Source organism: Salmo salar, chromosome ssa23 (genome assembly GCF_905237065.1).
Source record: "Salmo salar chromosome ssa23, Ssal_v3.1, whole genome shotgun sequence".
In the NCBI taxonomy this organism is placed as follows: domain Eukaryota; kingdom Metazoa; phylum Chordata; class Actinopteri; order Salmoniformes; family Salmonidae; genus Salmo; species Salmo salar.
Window position 1 is genome coordinate 39,791,850 of NC_059464.1, and position 14,184 is coordinate 39,806,033.

Genomic DNA, 14,184 nt, shown 5'->3' on the forward strand with positions numbered 1-14,184 from the left:
TAATTGGAGGCTATATTTAGTTGGGTTTGTTTTTTCTTGTGTTTTGTGGGTGGTTGTTTCTAGTATAGTCTGTGCACCTTACTGGACTGTTTTCGTCATTTGTTTTGTTTGTGTTTTTCCTTTAATAAAATAAGAAGATGAGCACTTTACCCGCTGCGTTTTGGTCCACTCCTTACGACGCCTATGACAGTTTAAATAATATTTTTGTTTTGTTGTCTTAATAGTTTTTCACTGCCGTATGAACGTCTGTTTATACATACTGTACGGTGCATATATAAACATTAGTATTTTATTTTGCTACAGCAAATACATCCTGAAGATGCATGACACTATAACAATAAAGTAAGTCAATCTTTATTTTTGTATATATTTTGTGGGGTTGGAGGATTGATCAGGCGGGTCACCAGTTTCCCATCCCTGACATAAAGGGAAGCAATGTGTGCTGATGTAGTAGAGGCTGACTAGATGGAGGAAGAAAGAGAGGATGAGCAATAGAGAGAGAGGGAGAAAGAGAGAGAGAGAGAGAGAGAGAGAGAGAGAGAGAGAGAGGTGGGTGGCAATGCCTAAAGCTTGGAAGGAGAAGAGGGGACAATGGGGGTGCTCACTGCTCAGTGATTTGTTATGATTCCTCCCTCCTCCCCCTCCCTACTCTCTCTCTCTCTCTCCATCCCTCTCCCTCGTTCTGGCTCTGTTGCCAAGGCTACCGTACAGCCTCTTGCTGCATATACCTAGACGAGGCTGTCGCCTGTGGAGCTGTGGGATAACAGCGGTCTCTTCAGATTGCGGTGTGTCGAAGGGTTGATCTGAGAGGGTGGAAGGATAGTGCTGTAAAGAGAAGCACACCGAGGTAAGAAAGCTCTGCCAGACTAGACCATACGACTGGGTGATGACTGCCTAGTGCTGCCGCTACTCCCTCTATACCTTCTCTCTCTCTCTCTCTCTCTCTCTCTCTCCACCTTTCCTCCTCTCTCTCTCTCTCTCCACCTTTCCTCCTCTCTCTCTCTCTCTCTCTCTCTCTCTCTCTCTCGATCACTCTCTACACCTTTGGTCCTCTCTCTCTCTCTCTCTCTCTCTCTCTCTCTATCTCTCTCTACACCTTTCCCCCTCTCTCTCTATCGCTCTACACCTTTCCTCCTCTCTCTCTCTATCGCTCTCTACACCTTTCCTTCTCTCTGCGCGACAACATGGAGTGAATATTAATGTTTACAGCTCTTTGCTGCTGCGCTACTGACCCTAAAAAGTAGGGAGAGAACTGTATTGTGTGTGTGTGTGCTAGTGCATGTTTGTTTGTGTATGTGTGTGTGTTTTCTCCCTCAATACTTAATGCTTTCTATTATAAATATTGACAAATATTTAATCTAATACTTTTATCATTGTAAAGTCTAGTGTGTTTGTCTCAGTAAGTATATTGTTTGTGTATGTGTGTATTGTTTTTATGTGAAAAATGTGGGAGTTACAAGAGAACAATGCAACAGCTCCCATCCCTGTAGGATTCTTTATGGATGCTCTCATACAGCTCTCTCTGTGCAGTTTGATCTCTCTGGCTCACCGTAGTGTTGTACGTGATATGAATGGTGTCTCAGTATGAACAATTAACATAGAAGACATATAATCTGGATCTACTTTGTCATGTTTTGATGTAATGTTGATTGACAATGCGAGAGACTGTTAATAAGGGTGCTTTCATTTCTGAGATGGTGAAGGATGTTTACTAACAAACCTTCCTTGGGGGAATTCATTTCATGTTTATTTATTGATGCAGATTTTAATGTTGTTAAAAGGAATCCAGTGTGTGGGTGCGTGTGCGTGTGTGTGTGAGTGTGAGTGTGTGAGTGTCTGTGTGTGTGTCTATGTGTGTGCTTGCTTGCGTGTGCTCGTGCATGTGCGTGCGTGTGTGAGTGAGTGATCGATCTAAGCTGCTGAGGAAGGCAGGTCTCTGTCTCTCATGTGACCATGGCTCCTGTTACCGTGCCATCATCACTTTCAGTAAGAGCTTCTTCCTCCTGCCTGCCGCGTGTATTATAACAACACCTCTCAATACCTTCCTACCTCTAACCTCCTCACCCATTAATACAACACCTCTCAATACCTTCCTACCTCTAACCTCCTCACCCATTAATACAACACCTCTCAATACCTTCCTACCTCTAACCTCCCCACCCATTAATACAACACCTCTCAATACCTTCCTACCTCTAACCTCACCCATTAATACATCTCTCAATACCTTCCTACCTCTAACCTCCTCACCCATTAATACAACACCTCTCAATACCTTCCTACCTCTAACCTCCTCACCCATTAATACAACACCTCTCAATACCTTCCTTCCTCTAACCTCACCCATTAATACAACACCTCTCAAAACCTTCCTACCTCTAACCTCCTCACCCATTAATACAACATCTCTCAATACCTTCCTACCTCTAACCTCCTCACCCATTAATACAACACCTCTCAATACCTTCCTACCTCTAACCTCCTCACCCATTAATACACCTCTCAATACCTTCCTACCTCTAACCTCCTCACCCATTAATACAACACCTCTCAATACCTTCCTACCTCTAACCTCCTCACCCATTAATACAACACCTCTCAATACCTTCCCACCTCTAACCTCCTCACCCATTAATACAACACCTCTCAATACCTTCCTACCTCTATCCTCCTCACCCATTAATACAACACCTCTCAATACCTTCCTACCTCTAACCTCCTCACCCATTAATACAACACCTCTCAATACCTTCCTACCTCTAACCTCTTCACCCATTAATACAACACCTCTCAATACCTTCCTACCTCTAACCTAGTCGCCCATTAATACAACACCTCTCAATACCTTCCTACCTCTAACCTCCTCACCCATTAATACACCTCTCAATACCTTCCTACCACTAACCTCCTCACCCATTAATACAACACCTCTCATTACCTTCCTACCTCTAACCTCCTCACCCATTAATACAACACCTCTCAATACCTTCCTACCTCTAACCTCCTCACCCATTAATACAACACCTCTCAATACCTTCCTACCTCTAACCTCACCCATTAATACAACACCTCTCAATACCTTCCTACCTCTAACCTCACCCATTAATACAACACCTCTTAATACCTTCCTACCTCTAACCTCCTCACCCATTAATACAACACCTCTCAATACCTTCCTACCTCCAACCTCCTCACCCATTAATACAACACCTCTCAATACCTTCCTACCTCTAACCTCCTCACCCATTAATACAACACCTCTCAATACCTTCCTACCTCTAACCTCTTCACCCATTAATACAACACCTCTCAATACCTTCCTACCTCTAACCTCCTCGCCCATTAATACAACACCTCTCAATACCTTCCTACCTCTAACCTCCTCACCCATTAATACACCTCTCAATACCTTCCTACCACTAACCTCCTCACCCATTAATACAACACCTCTCATTACCTTCCTACCTCTAACCTCCTCACCCATTAATACAACACCTCTCAATACCTTCCTACCTCTAACCTCCTCACCCATTAATACAACACCTCTCAATACCTTCCTACCTCTAACCTCCTCACCCATTAATACAACACCTCTCAATACCTTCCTACCTCTAACCTCCTCACCCATTAATACAACACCTCTCAATACCTTCCTACCTCTAACCTCCTAGCCCATTAATACAACACCTCTCAATACCTTCCTACCTCTAACCTCCTCACCCATTAATACAACACCTCTCAATACCTTCCTACCTCTAACCTCCTCACCCATTAATACAACACCTCTCAATACCTTCCTACCTCTAACCTCCTCACCCATTAATACAACACCTCTCAATACCTTCCTACCTCTAACCTCCTCACCCATTAATACAACACCTCTCAATACCTTCCTACCTCTAACCTCCTCACCCATTAATACAACACCTCTCAATACCTTCCTACCTCTAACCTCCTCACCCATTAATACAACACCTCTCAATACCTTCCTACCTCTAACCTCTTCACCCATTAATACAACACCTCTCAATACCTTCCTACCTCTAACCTCCTCGCCCATTAATACAACACCTCTCAATACCTTCCTACCTCTAACCTCCTCACCCATTAATACAACACCTCTCAATACCTTCCTACCTCTAACCTCCTCACCCATTAATACAACACCTCTCAATACCTTCCTACCTCTAACCTCTTCACCCATTAATACAACACCTCTCAATACCTTCCTACCTCTAACCTCCTCACCCATTAATACAACACCTCTCAATACCTTCCTACCACTAACCTCCTCACCCATTAATACAACACCTCTCAATACCTTCCTACCTCTAACCTCCTCACCCATTAATACAACACCTCTCAATACCTTCCTACCTCTAACCTCCTCACCCATTAATACAACACCTCTCAATACCTTCCTACCTCTAACCTCCTAGCCCATTAATACAACACCTCTCAATACCTTCCTACCTCTAACCTCCTCACCCATTAATACAACACCTCTCAATACCTTCCTACCTCTAACCTCCTCACCCATTAATACAACACCTCTCAATACCTTCCTACCTCTAACCTCCTCACCCATTAATACAACACCTCTCAATACCTTCCTACCTCTAACCTCCTCACCCATTAATACAACACCTCTCAATACCTTCCTACCTCTAACCTCCTCACCCATTAATACAACACCTCTCAATACCTTCCTACCTCTAACCTCCTCACCCATTAATACAACACCTCTCAATACCTTCCTACCTCTAACCTCTTCACCCATTAATACAACACCTCTCAATACCTTCCTACCTCTAACCTCCTCGCCCATTAATACAACACCTCTCAATACCTTCCTACCTCTAACCTCCTCACCCATTAATACAACACCTCTCAATACCTTCCTACCTCTAACCTCCTCACCCATTAATACAACACCTCTCAATACCTTCCTACCTCTAACCTCCTCACCCATTAATACAACACCTCTCAATACCTTCCTACCTCTAACCTCTTCACCCATTAATACAACACCTCTCAATACCTTCCTACCTCTAACCTCCTCGCCCATTAATACAACACCTCTCAATACCTTCCTACCTCTAACCTCCTCACCCATTAATACAACACCTCTCAATACCTTCCTACCTCATACTCCTCACCCATTAATACAACACCTCTCAATACCTTCCTACCTCTAACCTCTTCACCCATTAATACAACACCTCTCAATACCTTCCTACCTCTAACCTCCTCGCCCATTAATACAACACCTCTCAATACCTTCCTACCTCTAACCTCCTCACCCATTAATACAACACCTCTCAATACCTTCCTACCACTAACCTCCTCACCCATTAATACAACACCTCTCATTACCTTCCTACCTCTAACCTCCTCACCCATTAATACAACACCTCTCAATACCTTCCTACCACTAACCTCCTCACCCATTAATACAACACCTCTCATTACCTTCCTACCTCTAACCTCCTCACCCATTAATACAACACCTCTCAGTCCCTTCCTACCTCATACTCCTCACCCATTAATACAACACCTCTCAATACCTTCCTAGCTCTAACCTCATCACCCATTAATACAACACCTCTCAATACCTTTCTACCTCTAATCTCCTCACCCATTAATACAACACCTCTCAATACCTTCCTACCTCTAACCTCCTCACCCATTAATACAACACCTCTCAATACCTTCCTACCTCTAACCTCCTCACCCATTAATACAACACCTCTCAATACCTTCCTACCTCTAACCTCTTCACCCATTAATACAACACCTCTCAATACCTTCCTACCTCTAACCTCCTCGCCCATTAATACAACACCTCTCAATACCTTCCTACCTCTAACCTCCTCACCCATTAATACAACACCTCTCAATACCTTCCTACCTCTAACCTCCTCACCCATTAATACAACACCTCTCAATACCTTCCTACCTCTAACCTCTTCACCCATTAATACAACACCTCTCAATACCTTCCTACCTCTAACCTCCTCGCCCATTAATACAACACCTCTCAATACCTTCCTACCTCTAACCTCCTCACCCATTAATACAACACCTCTCAATACCTTCCTACCACTAACCTCCTCACCCATTAATACAACACCTCTCATTACCTTCCTACCTCTAACCTCCTCACCCATTAATACAACACCTCTCAATACCTTCCTACCTCTAACCTCCTCACCCATTAATACAACACCTCTCAATACCTTCCTACCTCATACTCCTCACCCATTAATACAACACCTCTCAGTCCCTTCCTACCTCATACTCCTCACCCATTAATACAACACCTCTCAATACCTTCCTACCTCTAACCTCATCACCCATTAATACAACACCTCTCAATACCTTCCTACCTCTAATCTCCTCACCCATTAATACAACACCTCTCAATACCTTCCTACCTCTAACCTCCTCACCCATTAATACAACACCTCTCAATACCTTCCTACCTCATACTTCTCACCCATTAATACAACACCTCTCAATACCTTCCTACCTCTAACCTCACCCATTAATACAACACCTCTCAATACCTTCCTACCTCTAATCTCCTCACCCATTAATACAACACCTCTCAATACCTTCCTACCTCTAACCTCCTCGCCCATTAATACAACACCTCTCAATACCTTCCTACCTCTAAACTCCTCACCCATTAATACAACACCTCTCAATACCTTCCTACCTCTAACCTCCTCACCCATTAATACAACACCTCTCAATACCTTCCTACCTCTAACCTCACCCATTAATACAACACCTCTCAATACCTTCCTACCTCTAACCTCACCCATTAATACAACACCTCTCAATACCTACCTACCTCTACCTCTAACTTCCTCACTACTGTCTCATCTGGAAGAAGACAACACCTTAATCATAGTCATACTGCATCACTGTATTGTGTAGTAGGCAGTTCCCTTCTTTTCTATTCATTTTTTAAAAATTCCTCTCAAATGTCGTTTTCTTCCCTTGCATGCCATCTGCTGTTTTCACTAGTTCAGATGTTGGCACTTCCGCCCCCAGAAGTAAATTGAGTTAACTAGCTAGTGCAAACAAGATTTGATGATTTTCTTTGTCCTAAACTCAATTGTACCTTTAATTCTTACCTTTCATGCCATTGGCCCTTTTGGAAATAAAAGGTGCAAACCTTTCCCAAGTACGATAGACTTAGTTCATCTGGCTCCTGGATGGCTCCTGGATGGCCCCTGGATGCCTCCTGGATGGCTCCTGGATTGCTCCTAGTTGGCTTCTGGATGGCTCCTAGATGGCCCCTGATGGCTCCTGGATGGCCCTTGGTCCAGTATTCACTAAGCGTTTCATGCCTGAGTCAGAATAGGGACAACAGGAGCCATACTGTGCTGGTGTGGATATTTATTTTCACATCTTTCCAGCAGGTTCCAGCAACTGTGGTGGATGCGTAACCAGGCCAGCATGGTACAGCTCGGCACGGCTTAGCTCGGCTCGGCTCAGTTTGGCTCGGCTCGGCTCAGTTTGGCCCTGTAGTGAATCAGATTAGGGATGCTGATCCAGGATCAGGTCCCCCCGTCCATATAATACTATTAATTATGATCTAAAAGGCTAAACTGATCCTAGCCAACACTCTGAGATGCTTTGTGAATATAGGCCCTGGTCTTCTCTTCTGGGACAGGGACTGTGTGAAGTCTTATACGGTGACATGTCTTTTGTCTATTATGTGAGTGACTCAGAGGGAGCTGGCTTTGAAATCTGCCTCTTTTGTCACATAATCAGACTTTATTAGGTGTTTTGTATTGGGTGACAAACAAAGAACAAGAAGCCCACACAGCACCCAATCTAAAATATTATTTTTATCAACATAAAAACACATAATTCATGAACAATCTTTGCGGGGGTCATTTTGAAATCATCTGAATCGTGATCATAGAAAGCTTAGCCGTGATGGCTACAGTGTTCCACTGGGCTGGGCTCCCACTCACACTAATTATCCCCACTAGAAATTGTTTGTTTGTTTCACTGTTTTCTGGCTCAGAATGCATTAACACTAAGGGTGATTAACTGTTTATCGATCCATTAACCTGGTATATTGTAAAACACGGCCTGCTGTCCTGTTATTGTTGCTCTATTTTCTAAAAACATCTTATGATCAAGCTGGCCATTGCCACTCACATTAAAAATGTTTAAAATATGACTGGAACAGTTTTCCTCCAAAACATGAGTTTTATTTGGAATAAATAGTAATAAATGCACGATCTTAAAACAGGCATAGTTAAAATGGCTAAAAACAAGGATAAAAGTGAATAGGTGGTATAACATTTGCAAACACTGATAGACATGTGGCTCTCCCACACCTTTATCCACCACATAATCAGCAAGCCAAAGTGGTAGGAGGGCTGTCAATTAAAACCAATAATAACAAATGCCTGTTCAAAACATATGAAACACAAAATACAAAGTTAAATAGACTGTTCGGGTTGAAACGGTAGGAAAGATATCAACTACGGCTTGAATATGAATAATGAAATATTTGGTACCTGGTATACTACAGAATATCAACAAACATTCACAAATACATTTAAATACAGGGAAATGTCTTTGTGTTTGAGAGGTAATGATCTCATCCTTATAGATCTCAATCCAAAAGTAAAATAAAAGCCACCTGGATACTCCTTGGCTGAGGTACCTACTGCGTACTAAAATCAAAGAAGAAGAACTTGTCCCACTATCGGCATGAATCAAAACAACACAACATAGCCCTGTAGAGTAGACAGCCTCTTGTACTCTTACTGGGGTGTAGACTTCTGATGTAAGCCTGTGTCTTTGTCGAATAGAGCAACAAGTAACATTTTTGAAAACATTTTTGAAAACAGCAACCATTAGGATACCAGGCTGTACTGAGGCTCTTGGACTTAGTGCTGTATATGTTCTGATAAACACAATGGATGTACTGCAGCCTAGACCTGAGAGGAGTGACAGAGAGTGTGCTGCCTACAGGACCTACAGAGGAGGCCTGCACGAACACATTGCCATTACATATAGAATGTGTACATATAGAATGTGTACATATAGAATGTGAACATATAGAATGTGTAGATGTAGAATGTGTACATATAGAATGCGCACATATAGAATGTGCACATATAGAATGTGAACTTATAGAATGTGAACTTATAGAATGTGAGCATATAGAACGTGTACATATAAAATGTGTAGGTATAGAATGTGTAGATGTAGAATGTGTAGATATAGAATGTGAACATATAGAATGTGTACATATAGAATGTGAATGTATATAATGTGTAGGTATAGAATATGTGCATATAGAATGTGTACATAGAAAATGTGAACATATAGAATGTGTGCATATAAAATGTGAACATATAGAATGTGTAGGTATAGAATTTGTAGATGTAGAATGTGTAGATGTAGAATGTGTACATATAGAATGTGAACATATAGAATGTGTGCATATAAAATGTGAACATATAGAATGTGTAGATATAGAATGTGTACATACATAATGTGTAGATATAGAATGTGTGCATTTAGAATGTGAACATTATAGAACGTGTGCATATAGAAGGTGCACATATAGAATGTGGACATATAGAATGTGTAGATATAGAAGGTGCACATATAGAATGTGAACATATAGAATGTGTAGATATAGAATATGCAGATATAGAATGTGTGCATATAGAATGTGTTGATATAGAATGTGTAGATATAGAATGTGTCCATATTGAAGGTGCACATATAGAATGTGTGGGTATAGAATGTGTAGATATAGAATGTGTACATATAGAGTGTGTAGATATAGAACTTGTTCATTTAGAATGTGAACATATAGAATGTTTAGTTATAGAATGTGTGCATATAGAGGGTGCACATATAGAATGTGAAGATATACAATGTGTAGATATAGAATATCTGCATATAGAATGTGAACATATAGAATGTGTTGATATCGAATGTGTAGATATAGAAGGTGCACATATAGAATGTGTAGGTATAGAATGTGTAGATATAGAATGTGTGCATATAGAATGTGTACATACTGCATAGAATGTATACATACCATTGTCTCAGCGGTATACTGTACACCTCACTCTGATACGTGTGTGTGTGTTTGTTTGTGTGTGATATGCTCATCATTACCATGGTAACTGAAATGCAAGCTTTACAGCGTCAGTGCTTCAAGCAACCTTCACACAAAATAGTGCTGCACGCCTCCTATTTATGCGTTCATCCATAAATCCATCAATCCATAAATCCATCATCCATCCATCCACTCATCTGTCCATCCACTCAGCCATACATCCATTGAGATGAAGGACCTCAGTGAACTTAAACCATCGCTTTTGATACAAAACACTCTCAATGCTGCAGCCTGTTTGAGGAGAGTGTGTGTGTGTGTGTGTGTGTGTGTGTGTGTGTGTGTGTGTGTGTTGCCATGGCTACTAGCCAGCCTGACTGGCGTCATCACTTCAAACCCACCTTTGCAGCGAGCGGAGAGAGAAAAAGACCCAAAGCAGCACCCCTCTGTTCAACATCCGCTCACTCACACACACACACACACACACACACACACACACACACACACACACACACACTCACACACACACACTGTGTGGTCTCATATTCTGCTGAGGTCACCCATTCCAGTAAAGGAGGAGAGGAAATAAAGAGAGGGAGAAAGAAAGAACGAAAAAAAGAGGGGGGAGAGAGAAAGAGGGGGAGTGAGAAAGAGGGGGGAGAGATAAAGAGGGGGATGAGAGAAAGACGGGAGAGAGAAAGAGGTGGAGTGAGAAAGAGGGGGGAGAGAAAGAAAGCGGGGAGAGAGAGAGGGGGAGAGAAAGAGGGGGGAGAGAACGAGGGGGGAGAGAACGAGGGAGGGAGAGAGACAGACAGAGGCAAAGACAGAGACAGTGTGACTGGGAGGTAGAGATGGAAAGAGAGACAGCGAAACTGATGCTTGCGTAGCCGGCAGATTGGACTGGGTCTGTCTGACTGTTTGACTGGGTCTGGCTGACTGTTTGACTGGGTCTGTCTGACTGTTTGACGGGGTCTGTCTGACTGTTTGACTGGGTCGGGCTGACTGTTTGACTGGGTCGGGCTGACTGTTTGACTGGGTCGGTCTGACTGTTTGACTGGGTCGGTCTGACTGTTTGACTGGGTCGGGCTGACTGTTTGACTGGGTCGGGCTGACTGTTTGACTGGGTCGGTCTGACTGTTTGACTGGGTCGGTCTGACTGTTTGACTGGGTCTGTCTGACTGTTTGACTGGGTCTGTCTGACTGTTTGACTGGGTCGGTCTGACTGTTTGACTGGGTCGGTCTGACTGTTTGACTGGGTCTGTCTGACTGTTTGACTGGGTCGGTCTGACTGTTTGACTGGGTCGGTCTGACTGTTTGACTGGGTCTGTCTGACTGTTTGACTGGGTCGGTCTGACTGTTTGACTGGGTCTGTCTGACTGTTTGACTGGGTCGGTCTGACTGTTTGACTGGGTCGGTCTGACTGTTTGACTGGGTCGGTCTGACTGTTTGACTGGGTCTGTCTGACTGTTTGACTGGGTCTGTCTGACTGTTTGACTGGGTCGGGCTGACTGTTTGACTGGGTCTGTCTGACTGTTTGACTGGGTCTGTCTGACTGTTTGACTGGGTCTGTCTGACTGTTTGACTGGGTCGGGCTGACTGTTTGACTGGGTCGGGCTGACTGTTTGACTGGGTCGGTCTGACTCTTTGACTGGGTCTGTCTGACTGTTTGACTGGGTCGGGCTGACTGTTTGACTGGGTCTGTCTGACTGTTTGACTGGGTCGGGCTGACTGTTTGACTGGGTCGGGCTGACTGTTTGACTGGGTCGGGCTGACTGTTTGACTGGGTCGGTCTGACTGTTTGACTGGGTCTGTCTGACTGTTTGACTGGGTCTGTCTGACTGTTTGACTGGGTCGGTCTGACTGTTTGACTGGGTCTGTCTGACTGTTTGACTGGGTCTGTCTGACTGTTTGACTGGGTCGGGCTGACTGTTTGACTGGGTCTGTCTGACTGATTGACTGGGTCTGTCTGACTGTTTGACTGGGTCGGTCTGACTGTTTGACTGGGTCTGTCTGACTGTTTGACTGGGTCGGGCTGACTGTTTGACTGGGTCTGTCTGACTGTTTGACTGGGTCGGGCTGACTGTTTGACTGGGTCTGTCTGACTGTTTGACTGGGTCGGGCTGACTGTTTGACTGGGTCGGGCTGACTGTTTGACTGGGTCTGTCTGACTGTTTGACTGGGTCGGGCTGACTGTTTGACTGGGTCTGTCTGACTGTTTGACTGGGTCTGTCTGACTGTTTGACTGGGTCGGTCTGACTGTTTGACTGGGTCGGTCTGACTGTTTGACTGGGTCGGTCTGACTGTTTGACTGGGTCTGTCTGACTGTTTGACTGGGTCGGGCTGACTGTTTGACTGGGTCTGTCTGACTGTTTGACTGGGTCTGTAAGACTGTTTGACTGGGTCGGTCTGACTGTTTGACTGGGTCTGTCTGACTGTTTGACTGGGTCTGTCTGACTGTTTGACTGGGTCTGTCTGACTGTTTGACTGGGTCGGGCTGACTGTTTGACTGGGTCGGGCTGACTGTTTGACTGGGTCTGTCTGACTGTTTGACTGGGTCGGGCTGACTGTTTGACTGGGTCGGGCTGACTGTTTGACTGGGTCTGTCTGACTGTTCGACTGGGTCTGTCTGACTGTTTGACTGGGTCGGTCTGACTGTTTGACTGGGTCGGGCTGACTGTTTGACTGGGTCTGTCTGACTGTTTGACTGGGTCTGTCTGACTGTTTGACTGGGTCGGGCTGACTGTTTGACTGGGTCTGTCTGACTGTTTGACTGGGTCGGTCTGACTGTTTGACTGGGTCTGTCTGACTGTTTGACTGGGTCGGGCTGACTGTTTGACTGGGTCGGGCTGACTGTTTGACTGGGTCTGTCTGACTGTTTGACTGGGTCGGGCTGACTGTTTGACGGGGTCGGGCTGACTGTTTGACTGGGTCTGTCTGACTGTTTGACTGGGTTGGTCTGACTGTTTGACTGGGTCGGGCTGGCTGTTTGACTGGGTCTGTCTGACTGTTTGACTGGGTCTGTCTGACTGTTTGACTGGGTCGGGCTGACTGTTTGACTGGGTCTGTCTGACTGTTTGACTGGGTCGGGCTGACTGTTTGACTGGGTCTGTCTGACTGTTTGACTGGGTCGGGCTGACTGTTTGACTGGGTCGGGCTGACTGTTTGACTGGGTCTGTCTGACTGTTTGACTGGGTCGGGCTGACTGTTTGACTGGGTCGGGCTGACTGTTTGACTGGGTCGGGCTGACTGTTTGACTGGGTCTGTCTGACTGTTTGACTGGGTCGGTCTGACTGTTTGACTGGGTCGGTCTGACTGTTTGACTGGGTCAGTCTGACTGTTTGACTGGGTCTGTCTGACTGTTTGACTGGGTCTGTCTGACTGTTTGACTGGGTCGGTCTGACTGTTTGACTGGGTCGGTTGACTGTTTGACTGGGTCTGTCTGACTGTTTGACTGGGTCGGGCTGACTGTTTGACTGGGTCGGGCTGACTGTTTGACTGGGTCTGTCTGACTGTTTGACTGGGTCGGTCTGACTGTTTGACTGGGTCGGTCTGACTGTTTGACTGGGTCGGTCTGACTGTTTGACTGGGTCGGTCTGACTGTTTGACTGGGTCTGTCTGACTGTTTGACTGGGTCGGGCTGACTGTTTGACTGGGTCTGTCTGACTGTTTGACTGGGTCGGGCTGACTGTTTGACTGGGTCTGTCTGACTGTTTGACTAAGTCGGGCTGACTGTTTGACTGGGTCTGTCTGACTGTTTGACTGGGTCGGGCTGACTGTTTGACTGGGTCTGTCTGACTGTTTGACTAAGTCGGGCTGACTGTTTGACTGGGTCGGGCTGACTGTTTGACTGGGTCGGGCTGACTGTTTGACTGGGTCGGTCTGACTGTTTGACTGGGTCTGTCTGACTGTTTGACTGGCTCGGGCTGACTGTTTGACTGGGTCGGGCTGACTGTTTGACTGGGTCTGTCTGACTGTTTGACTGGGTCGGGCTGACTGTTTGACGGGGTCTGTCTGACTGTTTGACTGGGTCGGGCTGACTGTTTGACTGGGTCGGGCTGACTGTTTGACTGGGT

The 14,184-nt window shown here is 44.9% G+C and overlaps 1 protein-coding gene across 2 annotated transcripts in view; it reads left to right on the forward strand.

The window, feature by feature from the left end:
- The first annotated feature begins 674 nt into the window (after positions 1 to 674).
- Positions 675 to 14,184, forward strand: part of LOC106584593 (tyrosine-protein phosphatase non-receptor type 5) — a 69,520-nt gene continuing 56,010 nt past the window's right edge. Inside the window, exon 1 of one of the 2 annotated variants that reach the window (XM_014170059.2) lies at positions 675 to 847. The gene's annotated coding sequence lies outside the window, so the exon portion shown is untranslated. Of the gene's footprint in view, positions 848 to 1,160; positions 1,241 to 14,184 lie in introns of those variants that run through there. The other variant, XM_014170061.2, reaches the window with a different exon arrangement.